Raw genomic sequence first — 15,056 nt, forward strand, 5'->3', positions numbered from 1 at the left:
CTTTGTTGATATTCATTGTTGGAAACCTTTTCCCAAGCACCTTGAACTCGGGAGATTCCATTTTCCACACTATTACTCAAACCCTACGTCTAGCATGCCCTAATTAGGTCTCACTATGGGATGTGAATTGCCTCATCTTTGTTGCTTGAACCTTGTACCTAAGTTGTGTCATCCTTTAGTAGCCTATTTTCTCACCTTACACCTCTATTAGATTCCTGGTTGCGACCAAAACTCAAAAGGAATCTGTGAAAGAATTTACTCAAAGATTTGATAACCTCCTTAGGGAAGTCCCTAATAAGTTTAAACCCTCTAATGTTGTTATCCTTGATAGATAAATTAGGCCTCTACATGGACATCTAACTTATTCCTTAGAGATAAGAACCCTAATGACCTAGTTGAAGCTAAGAAAATTGTTGTTGAGGTTGAGCAAAATTTCAATGTTGCACGAATTGATTTCTCCAACAATCCTAGAGTTAGGGTTGAGTCTAAGACAAATCCTAGAGTTAGGGTTGAGTCTAAGACAAAGCCCAATTTTCTAGTGGACCCGGCTATGCAAGAACTTTTGACTTCACTAATGAAAGGGAGTTGCCTAAGTTTCTTTGATGGAAACTAACATGTTAGTCATGCATAGTAGTTTAGTTGTATTGCATATTGTGTGAGCATTCTAATATCATTCATATCATGTTTCATGCTAGAATAGATTTTATTTTCTGTGCGGATTTATTATCTTCATATCAGACATGGGTGATACCCTACACCCAGTGCACATGATCCAAAACAAGTTGAATGCAATGTGCAGGTTAGAAATCTACGAGCCAGGGATTGTTGGAGTTCTCATTAACTACTCGTTCAAGGATATGGATTGTGAGATCTACAGGGAGCTCATGTCCCCGAGTTGGAGCCAAATGGTACCCATCAAAATGGGTAACCCTATAGGAGAATACATTTCTCCCATTCACGACAGCCAGTCAGTCAGCCACGTAGCCAACAACCCTTGATAGCCACCACTAGCTGATGACATGTGATTTTCTCTGCCACTTGCATCAGCGATATGCTTCTCACCCATCCAACATGAGGCCATGGACGAAAGTGGCCTTCCACTCAAAAGGTACTCTAATCATTTTGCAATCAGGTGCTTATGCTTGTTTGTCTTTGGGCTTTTGATATGGATTGTGGTTGATCTGGAATAAGGATGGCCTTTGATCGTGATCTTGTTCTCTTGCCTTAAATGGGGGGTTAATCTTCGATTTTAGTCCAATGGGACCTCCCCTAATGGCTCAATGGGTATAATAGGGGCACTACTCGAGAAACCTTGATTTAGATGGTGTAGTTCCATATATCCCTATGTCATACTTATTTCTTTCCATCATACATTATAAACCTTTATCTCGCCTCCATTCTTCAGGTTCAACTGACAATTAGTTCTTTGGGATTGGGCACCCATACATCTGCATAAATGGGTAGGGCCTAAAAACTTTGCCCAGGGAAGTTGATGCAACTAAAAGAAACAGAAAAAGCATGTCATAGACACAACAAAACAAAACAAATAAAATCAAAATGCAAAAGATGGCCAAGGACATGCATATTAGCATGTGGGCAAAAGCCTAGCATGAGCTCTACCTCACTCATTATGACCATCACCTGGTTCCTGAGCACATGTTGCTCCATTACATCAAAAGAAGGAACCCTTGCATGTCCCAACCCCGATGAGTGATCAATTGCCTCATCATTAAGGGGCAATTCGACTGTTGTATCATTCAAAGCAAGCTCTAACCCTTGTGTTATGAGTAATAATACAAAGAATAATCAAGAAGTAAAAGACACACAAGAGGGTTGGAATCCAAGTTGGTAATTCATGCATCCACGATTTCTCCCTCCTTATGCACTCAGTTTATGTATCCCCCATCAGTCGGTCCTTTTGACCATGGCATTTGGCCATGAAGTCTTATACCCTCCGTTACCATTATTATTGTTCACTAACACCTATCAATTGAAGGATGGATTGAGGAAATGATACTTCCCCTTAGGGGTTGGAAACACCTAATAGGGTTTTCCTTTAGCGACTCCTACCTAGGGGAAAACACCAATATGAATTCAAGGCCCTGATTTTGGAAGTTGATCCTCATATGAAGTATTAAGTAGCCCATGACACTCAAGCTTGTTTCACTTAGATGCAATAATGATTTTTGTCCCTAATGATTGGTTACTTTCACTAGAATCTGTGTTGTGATTGTCAAGTGGTTTAGCAAACCGTGTCTAACCACCTTACCCACAGGTACCCAGGCCATTAGAGAGGCATATTGGCACTATCAAGTGAAGCATTGAGACTCTTGGGCCTCCTAGCAGCACCAACATATCACACATGTACCAGAGCACTCCTGCCCCTAGTTTGGCCTTAGCACCTTATGAGGGATGGCATCTAATCCAGGCCCAAATGAGGATGGTCTCACCTTCTGAGACTTGGGAGGGCTAGTAGCACCTAGAAAGGCCTCAACATTGGAGTAGAGATGATCACTTTAAGCAATTGAAGACCCATAAAGACCATTTTGTGGTGCCCTAACTGGATTTTGGGACCACAAGGAGCTATTGAGGTGGATTTGAGGGCCAACCCTCAAATCATGATTTTTATATGCTTCTACATCACATTTGGCACCTTATAGCACCAACGCGTGGCATTTGGATCCCAATTCATGCATGACATGAGCTTTAGAAGCCTCATGGCTCACACGTGTGGGTTTGTCTTAGCATTTATGATCAAACGCAAGTGGGTTGGCTTGTAACCCAAGGACTTCTTATGCTTTAACTTGTTAGTAGGGGATTTAGGGCTAATATTATGACTCATCCTCCTCATATAAATAGAGTAGAAGACTTTTCATTTGAATCATCATCACTTGGACTATTTCGGCCCTCCTTAGGAGAATTTCGACCTCTCTATATCTTGGAGAAGATGTGATCTATGGAATACTTTACATTTTGGAGCTATTTTCTTGTCTTTGGAGAAGTTACCTTGGATTAATGAAGGATTTTTCATGCATGTTATCTTGTAAGTGAGCTTTGTTGTTGAAAATTTATGATTTTACGTCTAATGTATGGATTAAATTGATAATCTAGGATTTTTAAATTACACCATTGTTATTGAAGATAAATTGTATAGAAACTAGATATCATTATTGCATGCATTACTCATAAATAATATGTGAATAACAATCCCCTTGGTGAATATTAATTAGCTCTCCCAAGTGAATTTTGATCCCTCACAAAGGTAATAGTTAGGGTTTCGTTGCTAGGGCATGAAAATATCCTTACTCCTTTGCAAGGATTAATCAATCTTAAACATGCATAGACTCCATCCACCCAAGGACTAGGCATTGACCTTGTCTAATAAGTGATCAAACCAAATTTTATTCATAAATTGAACTTCGATTTCTCTCTCCTCTCAAATTCCTCCCTCTTAAGGATAAGCAACTCAATTAGGGCTTGGAGCAAAATTACTTGGAAGAGGAATTTTGGGACTGTAGGATTCAACATCAAGGGTTTAATAATTTTCCTCAAAATCAACCTCCTTGGTTGCCAATTCATCCATTTTTCACCATAATTTCTCTTGCCCTAGGAGAAACCCTAATTTGGCCAAGCTTCAACTTGAGGGCTTCTTGAATGTTTCATATGCCTTTGTTTGTTTATATTCATTGTTGGAAACCTTTTCTTAAGCACTTTGAACTCAAGACATTCCATTTTCCATGTTATTTACTCAAACCCAAGGTCTAGCATGCCCTAATTAGGTCTCTATAACGAATGTGCATTGCCTCATATTTGTTGCTTGAACCTTGTACCTAACTTGTGTCATCCTTTAGTAGCCTATTTTGTCACCTTATACCTCTATGCCTAGAATATCTTGTAGGTGACCTTATACCAAGACTCCTCCCATTGGTGAAAATCCATAAAGAGCATGGAGTAGTGGTTTTGGTGACAGTGGACCTTAGACTAGTGCTTGCCGTGCAGGGTATCCCTCTACAAGGCCTGCTCGATTTTGCAGCAACAGGATGGCAATTTGAAACAATTGGAAAAAGAAAAGAAAAATCTCCTAGGGGTCACCCACATGGGTGGGTAACATGGCCAAAATTCACCTTTTTGAGCCCTCATCTACATGCTTTCATGCATATTTACTCATTGAGGATGTATATCACATATCCCATGGCAAAGTTACATAGTTGGAGCTATATTTCTGCATTGAATATTTCTATGAAGTTACATAGGTGGAGGTATAATTTTGCATTGAATATTCTATGGTTCAAACATGCCAAAGGAAGGTTTCATGTGGAAAAGTTGTTGATCAATGAATGTTCATTTTTTTGGGCTAATGATCCCATTTATACCTGGGCTCTTTCCACTGGCATATTTCTGTTATTTTAGGGCTATTACACCTTTTCTATGGGTTGCTTTGGGGTATTAGGGAAGGATTTAATGAAAGGTATCCACACCTTTAAACCCTTGATGTAACCAGAGTTGTTAATGAAGATAAAGGCTGCTATTCACTCACAATTTTGATGATTGTTTGTTGCTCTCTTTACATTGTAAATTATATAATTTGCTGGTTGATATTGAGTTGGAGGAATGAATGACATTGTTAAGAGTTTTTCACTAGTTCTATGCATCAACATGATTGTTTGGAACATTAATGTTTATACTTGTTTTTTCCGTGCATTCTAAGCTTCTTCATCAAGTATAGCTTTAATTCATTTTGCCCAAAGGGCAAGGCATTTGCTCTAGCTTGTCTCCTCATCCTTCTATTCCAAAGAAGATAATTAAACACACAAATCACTAATCTGATTTTTAAATTCATGCTAATAGAAACCCTCCTTATGTTGAAGAAGAGCCAACCTAAAGTGAAGGGAGGTTCTACTAGGGTGATAGTGAGTGGGACTTCCAAGATTGCCCCAGGACCTGTACCTATAAGATTAGACTTACCTTGTCTGTCATTGAAAAGGAAAAAAATAGTTTATTTCTTCAATTTTATTCATGCAAACCTACTTTGTCTATTATAATGCATAAAAGTTACGAAAAAGGAAATCAAGACAGCTTATTTTGCGTGCTACAAGACTTATCGAAAATAAAGGTTCTTTAACTCATTGCCTTTTGGTGATATCAATGGCTACTTCTTTCCAATAGGTCCAAGCTCCAAGCAAAGGTGCAAATGGGAAGCACTGAGAGAAAATGATGTAGCGTCAAGGCCAAGGAAGACAAATGGAAGGGGTAATGAGGGAAGCAACTTGGCATGGTGCAAGGATGTCAAGTTTTGACAATGAAAACAGAATTGGAGGTGAGGACCATTAGTTATCCTCCATGAATTAAGGGTCCCCACTATTGTGGCAACAAACCATCAATGTAATCAAAGAAAAATGGGTTGAATATAAACTCTTGTGAAAAAAATCACCATTAATTGAGTTAGTAGACACTATATTGAGTGCCATGGGAGTCACAAAGTAACTCCTCACTCTTAGACATGAAAATAAAAGAATTATTACAAAGACTAAGTGCCATGATGGCCAAGGACCTGTTACAACAAATCTTTCCTTTGCAAAGATGTTGCCCATCAGAATCTAACTAATCAAGATGAGGTTGGTCGTGTACCTGATTGAAGCAGCAAAGGTTCTAAGGGCTACATCCTCCATGACATTGGAATCTTCAAATACTATAAAAGAGGACGTTAAGGGAAAAAGCACAATCAAATATGCTGAATGCAGAATTTTAGACCTACCGTCAATGTACTAGAAGACTGTAATGATGACTGGTGATACTCAAACTTTTCAAGGACATAACCTTGTATTGCCAGCATGATTTTACATTATTATTTGAAATTTTGAAGATGTCTATGATATCTTTGCAAGTGCCCAGAGTTTGGCAAAGTAGTTTCGTATGAGTCTTTTGGCCAATGATAGTTTGAGTATTAATCAAATTGGGAAAGCTCCTAAATATGCATTAACTTTAAGAGATATAACCAATCTAGGTTGCATCCCTAGATGCTATCATCAAAGTTGCATAAATATCAACGGTGTTCAGAGTGTTTCCGAATGCTTTCAATGACCTTTTGGTTAAATTATTAACAGAACAGGCAGAGCCCTATTCTCATGATTTTTCTGGGTTATTATTGCTACCCTCAATCAATAGAAAATTTATTTTGAATGACGAATTTTACAGCAGAGTGAAGGTGCAATAATTAGGATAGCTTACTGCTATGCTAAGGTTCCCAGCTGGGAGAATGGTTGAGAAGCAAGTTTGGTATTTGCAATAAAAATGGATCCCTTTTAAGTTTTAGCCGATATAAATGGATCTCTTTTAGCTGACTTGCTTGTATCTTAAAGTTATTGACAAGTCAGAATGTATGCTTGCAAGGTATAGTGCCCTTTTCTCAGACAACGTGTAAATGCAAATATTAGGTTCATTCTTTCCAGATCTAGGGCTTATTCAAGAAAAGAACATGCTAGCATTAAGGTCATGTTGATGCAGATTTTCTAGCGAAGGGGGATATATGTTAGCTTTGACAGACTAACAAAGGCACACCCCTTGTAAAGAGGAGATAATATGAAACAACATACTTACCCTTTTCCAAGCAATTTGAAGGCACATGCATGTACTGGAGTTACCTTCTATATTTTATTTTTATTACGCTACACTCCTGCATTGAAGTATTTTGGTTAATTTTGGCATATGGATCGACTAGGAATTGGAGAGTTGACGTTAGAGGATACCTTGCATATTTTGGAGCATGGAGAGTTTATAGCTATTACCAAATGTAACACGCATGCATGGCACTCTTAACATGTGATCCTCTTGATACCTATTTCCAGTATGTGTTGGTTATGAATTGTAACGAAGGGAACACATCACCTAGGCTGTTTGTTCTTATTCGTGTTTGGTTTGACTGCACATAAGAGGGCACACTCCATGCAGGCCCTTAGATCTATTAGTACGTTTATGGGCATACTTTTAGAAAGTGTAGGGGGGCCACAACTTTGGGAGAGGTAGTGGAATACTCCATGCAAAAATGATGACACGCTTAGCTAGAGATGAGATATTGTCTATTGTTTTTAGTACATCAAATTAAGTTTTGTTAGCCTATTCTTAGGCCCAATCATGTGTTGAGTTCACAGCGTGTGGGAAGGTGACTCAACTAGGGAGGATGGTCATCATTTTAGCGCCTAAAGGTGGTCACACTTCAGACGTACATTCAGATACATGCATACATCTATTTTTCAGCAGTTGTGTATCCATTTTTAGCAGCTAGCGAGGATGCAGCTGTTGGGATAATGACACATCTATGTTGGATTGCATCCATGTTACATTCACTTTCAGATCTAATAGCTTGAGGGCACATCCTTCAAGTAGACCTAAGAGTCCATTATATGATGGAGAACTGCCTGTAATAGGGTTGGATAATATTCAATGAAATTTAATCTTCATTTTTTTACTTGTATTTGTTTATTGAAGGCTTGACCATGAATGATAATTGAACAATTCATCCACAATTTCTCTACTTTCTATTGGTTCATATTTTTGAGTTGATATTATAGTGCTCTCACTCAATCAAACCACCTGATTTCCTAGAGTTTTTGGGTTTGTCTTCCCTAGATTAATGAAGTTTTTGTTCACGGGCTTACAAACATAGACACAAAGGGGGGAATTTTCCAATTTACAAAGGCCAGGACACAAGGAAAAGAACAAAGGTTTGATTCCCTAAAGAAGAAAAAGACACCTAGAAGAGGATTCATTGACAAAAACAAAGGATAAAAAAGGAAATGAACCCTCCAATAAACTAATCCAATTAAATGTATGTGTCCTACACATTAAACCAAGAAATCAAATTCAACACTCTTGGTTGGCCTTTCTTTTGAATAGAGACCAACTGTGACAATACTATTGGGATGGCTAATAATATAATGTGATAAGTCAACGTTGGTAAGTGTCAACTACAGTGGAAAAGACCAATTAAATAAATTAAATTGAGGGTAGAAAAAGAGATAGAAAAGGAATAATGAATCCTTGTGTAAGGTTAGAACACCTTCTTAAAATCAATGGACGAATTAGCATGAAATTTAGATTTTTTTGTGCTATATTTTTCCTGCTATTAAGTAAACATGCCGTATATTGTGAAAGCATGGTTTCTCCCATTAATGAACCCAATTATTTGACTCTTCACCAATAGTTCCTTCACACAATGGGATAATGACGAAGAGAAATGGTGATTGGGTGATTATAAGAAATGAGGAAGGATGTGCCTCCCTTCTTACCAACTAGTAAACTAAGTTTATGCTATAACATTACCTGTTGCAACAAAGAACATATTAGTAGAAGGAGAAGATTGATTGAGATACTAAAAGTCAAAGGTAGGACAAAAGGGTTGTTGAGAGGCCCAAAAGGAGGGCCAAGAGGCAAAAGGGAGGTCAAGATACCAAAAAACGGGCAAGAGACCAAAAAGAGATGTGAGACCAAAAAAGGACAATAGTGAGGTGGAAATGGAGACCAAGACACCACAGTGGTAAAAGGCCAAAAGAAGAGGTGACAGATTGAAATGGACGTGGAGAGGTCAAAATGACCAAGGAGGAGCACCAAGCCCCCAAGTTTTTCTAAGCAAACATTTTAGAAAATAACCAATGGATTTGCCGCTCATAAAAATTAAAGGAACAAGAAAACTTTCCCCCAAGGCATTGGAGGTAGTAGGTACCTAAAAGAAGTGTTAAAAAGAAGTGTTAGAAATTAAAATAACTCAAGGCAAGGAAACCAAAGTAGGAAGGGTTACACTTGAGGCATGGAGGGAAGGAAGTATCAAAAGCAACATATAGGAAAAGGAAAAATGACTAATGTAGGGTTTGGCACACGTGGACCACAAACAATTTTTCACCACAAAGGACAATTAATTATGGACGATGTAAAGTCATGAGACTATGATGGGAAACGCTACAAGTGCAATGGTTCACACTAATTATTGGCAAGGCTAAGACTAACTTGGAGATGCAAACAAGACTAAGAGGTAAGGCACACAATGGTTTTGAGTCAAAGGTTAGCTAGGGTGAGGCACACCATGTGGGGTATGCAAGTGGGCAAGTTATTGCAAGAAACAAAAAACCAAAGAGGGGAGAATGAGTGTATGGAGGAAGCTGGGAAAAGAAAGTTGTAACAACGTCTAGAGTATCGACAATGATAAGAGGATACATATTGTTCTATATAACCTTCATGAACAATTAATCAATCAATGGAAGAAATGTGGAAAAGTAAAATTGTTCAAGGTTCCACACCATTAATAGTGATAGGAGGATGTAATCTTGCCTATAGAAAGGGAGGTACTAAACTACCCCATTTCCGAAAAGACAGGATAAGAGAAAAATAAAGAGGGAGCAAAACAATGTAGTAGGGGGTTCTCCTAGAAATGAAAAAGCTACAAAGAAAGAAAATTAAGGAGAAAGAAGGGACAACCAGAGGAGAAAGGCCAAGTGAGCAGTAGGGATTAGAGCAAAGGTTGTCTTATAAATCAAGAAAAAGGAAAAGAGACCCTGCCAATATGGGTGGGTGTAGGCGAGACAATTGTTTAGGTAAGGACAATGCTTGTAAAAACAAAGGAAGAGAATGAGAAATCTAACACACCCGAGGGAGGTGGAGAGAGATAAGGTCCCGAAATGAAAAAGAACAAGGAAGCCTCTTGCTCAAGAGAATCCAATGTGGACTTGGTACATAACCCACGAAGGTTAGAACAGATACCAAACGTTTCACTAATGGAAAAGGCCTTGTTGAGAGACGGGACAATTATAGAAAAGGGAGGGTAAGGGAACTAAGAAGGGAATGCAATGGGGGGGGAGTGGGTATAACTCTCCCACAAATAAAAAGAAAAATGGGGGAAGGGGTTTTACCTAAAAAGTAGTGAATACAACCCAAAAATAGTGGGTTTCAACCAAGAGGAACCCACTTAAATAATGAACTAGCTCAAGACTCTAATGTGGGGTCATAGTAGAGTAACAAAAATATAACTAGTTCAACAATCAAAATACTTGTCATAATCTAAAGGAAGTAGATGGCTCATGAGTTGGCTCAAGCCAAGTAAGGTCCAAGGCTAATATTAGGAATAGGCAATGATAGGCCAAAAAGTGAAGATTTAATAATCTAGGTTGTTGGAGTTGTAATTGTTTCAACGCATTTAGATTCATGCTTTACACATTTTGCATATGCCATAGTAAAAGAAAATTAAAAGCTTCATTTATCTACTCCTTTCATGTGAGCCTGTTTAGTATGTTTAGACTAGTTAGTAAAAGTACAAAAGCGAAAGAAGGGAGATAAATATATTCACAACCATTGAAAATTTCCAAAAGAAAACCGAAATGGTTCCTTAGGCCATTGTCTAAGGTGAGAATCGAGAATAGCAATATATTATTTCCTACAAAGTCATTGACGTCCCCTTGCAAAATATAAATAATTAAGTTGTCAAAATGAGTAAGAAAGAGAGGAATTTTTGCAAGTTGGACGAGAATCTCATTTATAGCAACAACAAATAATTAAAATAGTAGGCACACAAAGAAAGCTTGATTCAATTTAGTTAAACTTAAGGTAGTAAGTACATGAACCCTAGTATCTACAACCCTAGTAGAATTTACAACCCTACTATCTTTGGGGACTTCATGTGACATCTAGTTCTCCTCATCCTAATAGAGTTGTGCAACACAAAATCTGAGCTTACACACAAAGTAAAACGAAATTACCTCATCCCAATAATGACCATACATATTAATTTGTAACCTAAGAGGGGAATATGGGCTGCTAAAAAATCATCAACATTGAGCAATATTTATGGAAAACATCCCAAACAAATGAGCAATTGAAATTTGGCATGCACGCAGCACAATACATGACATTAATACATTTGCATAGTTGGCCAATGTAATCATCTATGTTGCACGGGTTCGCGAACCTGGGGGTGGGGTTCTCGAACACGTCCCGGGTTCATGAACCCAGGGGTGGGGTTCTCGAACACGTCCCGGGTTCTCGTCCCCAAGTACCGGATTCGAGTATGGGTGCTTCTGAGAAGAACCCATAAGAACCGGGTTCTTCTATGAAGAACCAGGTTCTCCATTAAAAAAATTTGGGTTCTTTTGTCTTGACGGGTACAGAGAACCCTGATGATGGGTACTTGGAACCCCAAAATCGGGTTCTTTGGGGTTCATTTTAGTTTTTATTTTTTTAATTTTAATTAATTTAATGAGCTTCCCCTAATATTCCAGGGAGCTAGTTCTTCATCTTGCGGAAGGAATTGGAGTGCTTGTGCCTTTATCCATTCAGTACAGAGAAATAAGCTGGGCTCAAAGAAGGCAGAGAACTTAGTGTACATTCATAGCACACTTCGTCTTATATCTCGAAAAGACCCTGGGTACAAGGAGGGTCCTTTCAAGAGATGGGACCAATACACAAATGATGTTATGTGTGTGGATGAGGAGATACAACCAGATGGCCTTATTGAGCTACCTCCAATTCCATGGACAAGCAAGAGCCTCAAGATGAGAGTGATTCCTACCTGGAGAGAATGCTAACTAAAGATCTGAGTGATGTTGATGACATGGCTTGAGGAAGCCATTGTTCACTATTAGCTATTTTTGTTTTAGTATTTTAAAATTTCCTAGTTCTTGTTTGGAGATGCCTTAAGGCTAATGTTGAATGTAGTATGACAATGGACATATATCTTGATTCTTATTAATATGTAAACTCCAATTTGCACTTGATATCAAACTAGAAATTTTGAAATTTCATTGTGAATGTTGAATGTTCAATGATGTGCATGTTCAAATATATCAAATTTAAATAAGTATTTTAGTTTTCTTGTCTAAAGTTGAAAAATATACAAATTCATATATATTATAATTTATAAAATATAATATTTATATATTATATATATAAATTATAATATACCCTGTTTCCAAAACCCCGTCCCCGTACCCACGTTTCCTGGCAACATAGGTAATCATCTATAATGATCTAACCTCTGGCTAACCTTGCGTCTACTAGTGTCATCTATATCATTTAGTGACATTTCAACAAATAGATTTCTAAATAATAGTTTTAAGCACCATTAAATTAATAGAAAACTAACAATAAGAAGAATAACCATATAACCTATGGGGTTAGCTATAGAATAACCATCTAAACAAAGAATGAAAAAAAATGTCTACCTACCAATTTGGCTGGTAGTCTGATCATATTCTTTATCATCATTTCTCCTTCTTCGGCATGTGATCTCATCTCTACAATGACAGGAAGGAAAGATTAAAAAGGAATAAATCTCCAGTCATTAAAATTATATATAAAAGATATAATCAACCAAAACAAACAAACCTACTTAGGGAAAACATTGGACAGTTTTCCAGTTGAAACAAAACATTCCTCTGCTCATCTTCTTCGTCAATAGCAAACCCTAGTAACCTACTGCAAATTAGAGCTCATTTCAAACCATATATCAAGCCAAACCAAGAACTATCGAATAAATTGAAAGCAAACAAGAACCATTCTGAAACGAGATAATCAATAAAAACATTTAATCTATGATTGAAATAATCAATGAAAAGGTTTAATCTCTCCTAAACTATGAAACAACACTTACAGCTATTGGCATACTAATCCACCAAGCAAAATCATCTATCAAGCTCCTCCACTCCAATGGGATTCATCTCTATCCATCCTTCTTCCATTTTGTAGTACATCCTGCAACAAAATAAATCCCCCAATCCAACAAAATAAATCCCCCAATCAAACAAATGCAAACACACAATTCACAATTATGCTAATCATGCTAATCATCCCTAGGACTTCTGGTTAACCTTACTTAAGAATATCTTTAGTGAAATTCGGTAGAACAGATTTCTAAATAGTTATTTTACATCTGTTTAGCAAGACATTTTCACTGGCATAAACCCATTTTCTATGGGGTTAGCTGTTCACCTAACTGGAAAGTACAGAAAAGGCTACATGAGCGACTATCCAATGATACGGCACATACCTACGCCATCTTCACACAAAATGAGCATGAAAAGATCTTATGTAAACCACCAAAATGGCGTAATCTCACAGCCTGTCCCCCGCCTTTCAATTTCACTGACCTAATAAGTACGAAAGGCTCTCGTATCCTCTTTTTCCACCGAGACAACCAAGTAAGTATTCCTCATTATTTCCCCTGCAACTCCACTGCAGACAATTTGTGAGAGGGGGACACAAGGATAGAGTCACGGCTCAAAAAAAACCAAAACAAACCTGAGCTGTCATCTTCGATTCCTTGTGGCTAGCCCCGAGCTTAATCTGTTTACCTGTTTCAAATAATTGACCAATATGCAAGCAACTGCCAAAAAAAATATGAAACGCTGCAAACGATCTATATCAGTAAGACCATAGGACAGCTGTTGCTGCTCTGTGCAAAAACTTAAAGCCCTTGCGACTGTTAAATAACAAATAAAAACGCTTAACCTCTCCTACCGAGTACCGAGAAATATCAATTATGGCTATATGCAACAAAATAAAATAAAAATGCCCCGCCAGAGGATGCGCATAGGGCAATACTGAATAAATTAATCCTCTACGGGGTTAGCTTTACCTGGGGCATGATTCAGAACATAAATCTCTTGTAGGTAATTTGAGAAATTACGGAATGCGTGCCTACATATTGACGGAAATTGTACCTACATATAGTATGCCGAGAATGACAGAATGAGTTCTCTCTTTTTGAGGATCTGGGAAGCAAGAATCGGTACTTACAATATATGGCTCGCCCAACACAATAGAATGAATAAGACAAAAGATGTACGAACATCCTTTGGCACGCTACTGCTAGTACTATTCTTCTCCTGCGTGTGGCCTCGTCTTCCCAAATTCACTGTCACTGTCAGACATTTAAAGTTTAAACACGGCCGTAGATAGAAGTGGCAGAGAGACATAAGAATAAACAGATATTGAAACAATTGAGAAAACACACTACAGATTTAGAAACCATTAAGCAGGTCAAAACCATTAAGCAAGAACTGCCAAATAGAATAAAAGCACAATCTCTATCGCGGTAGCCTTTGCAATTTTCCACAGCTTCACTGTGAAATAGAGACAATCAATAAAAACTGTTTAACAGTTTGAGTTCTCTGCATAGACATTATCTACCAGGCGGCTTTTCACTGTTCAAACTTACTAGTAAAAACTAAAGATATTGAAAAAGTAATGCATACCTCCTCCTCCATTGCAATGGATAATTAATAAGGGTTTCATCTCTGGTGATTATTCTCCTCTACATAACAACAACAAAATAAAATCTCCTGGGCAAACAATGCAAACAGAATGGAAACAAAAAAGGAAAAAAAAATATCAATTACAATCAAAATGGAAAACCCAACGAGAAAAAAAAAACTGTAAAACCCAAAATGCATGGCCATGCAACATAGAAAACAAACCTGGACAGGAAAAAAGGCAAGCCAACGCAATGCAGAGGAGAACAGAAGCAGATGAGATGAAAGTGAGACAGTGCTGTGTGTAAGAGATTGCCTTATATACTCTCCCTTTCAAACGGTCACATTGTATCTGAACCGGTAGCTTTTTAGGAAGGGGTAGTGAACGTGCCATCAACATTCCACTTACAGTTCGTTCGAATTCATGCAAATTTGAAATCGCAGTCAAAAGAAAATTAGAAATCCTCTGCTTTTTTAGCTTTTGTAAATGTTGTCAGAATATGGTTGTTATTTCTTCCAACCTCTATTGGGCTGTGTTTGATTTGAATCCTTTTCATGAACAGAAAAACGTTCGCGCGTGAAACAGGAAAAAAACTATGGTGGAATGTTTTGCCAGCGAGGCTAAAGGAGTGGGTTTTTGTTTTTTCGCTTCTGCAATTTTGCTTTTATTTTAATTGGCAAATTAATATATGTAATTATTAAGGAAATGGTGGGTTTTTATTTATGTTTATATGTCCTATGTTTTTTTTATTATTAATAATAAATTTATAGTTTTGATCATTTAGATCGACTCTCACGTTATAAAACTGTGTAATTTAAACAAAT

At 37.6% G+C, this 15,056-nt stretch overlaps 1 long non-coding RNA gene across 6 annotated transcripts in view; it reads right to left on the minus strand.

The window, feature by feature from the left end:
* Window positions 1-14,773, minus strand: part of LOC149216490 (uncharacterized) — a 157,449-nt gene extending 142,676 nt beyond the window's left edge. For 2 of the 6 annotated variants that reach the window (XR_016250563.1, XR_016250569.1), the window contains exons 1-4: window positions 13,028-14,773; window positions 12,632-12,732; window positions 12,371-12,456; window positions 12,208-12,275 (exon numbers count right to left, since the gene is read on the minus strand). This is a non-coding gene — a long non-coding RNA (uncharacterized LOC149216490). The remainder of the gene's footprint in view (window positions 1-12,207; window positions 12,276-12,370; window positions 12,457-12,631; window positions 12,733-13,027) is intronic. The other 4 variants (XR_016250568.1, XR_016250566.1, XR_016250564.1 and 1 more) reach the window with 4 other exon arrangements.
* Between the last annotated feature and the right edge of the window lie 283 nt (window positions 14,774-15,056).

Source organism: Pinus tabuliformis, chromosome 1_1, assembly GCF_031772625.1.
Source record: "Pinus tabuliformis cultivar Carrire ecotype Pingquan chromosome 1_1, CPIR1, whole genome shotgun sequence".
Classification (NCBI taxonomy): domain Eukaryota; kingdom Viridiplantae; phylum Streptophyta; class Pinopsida; order Pinales; family Pinaceae; genus Pinus; species Pinus tabuliformis.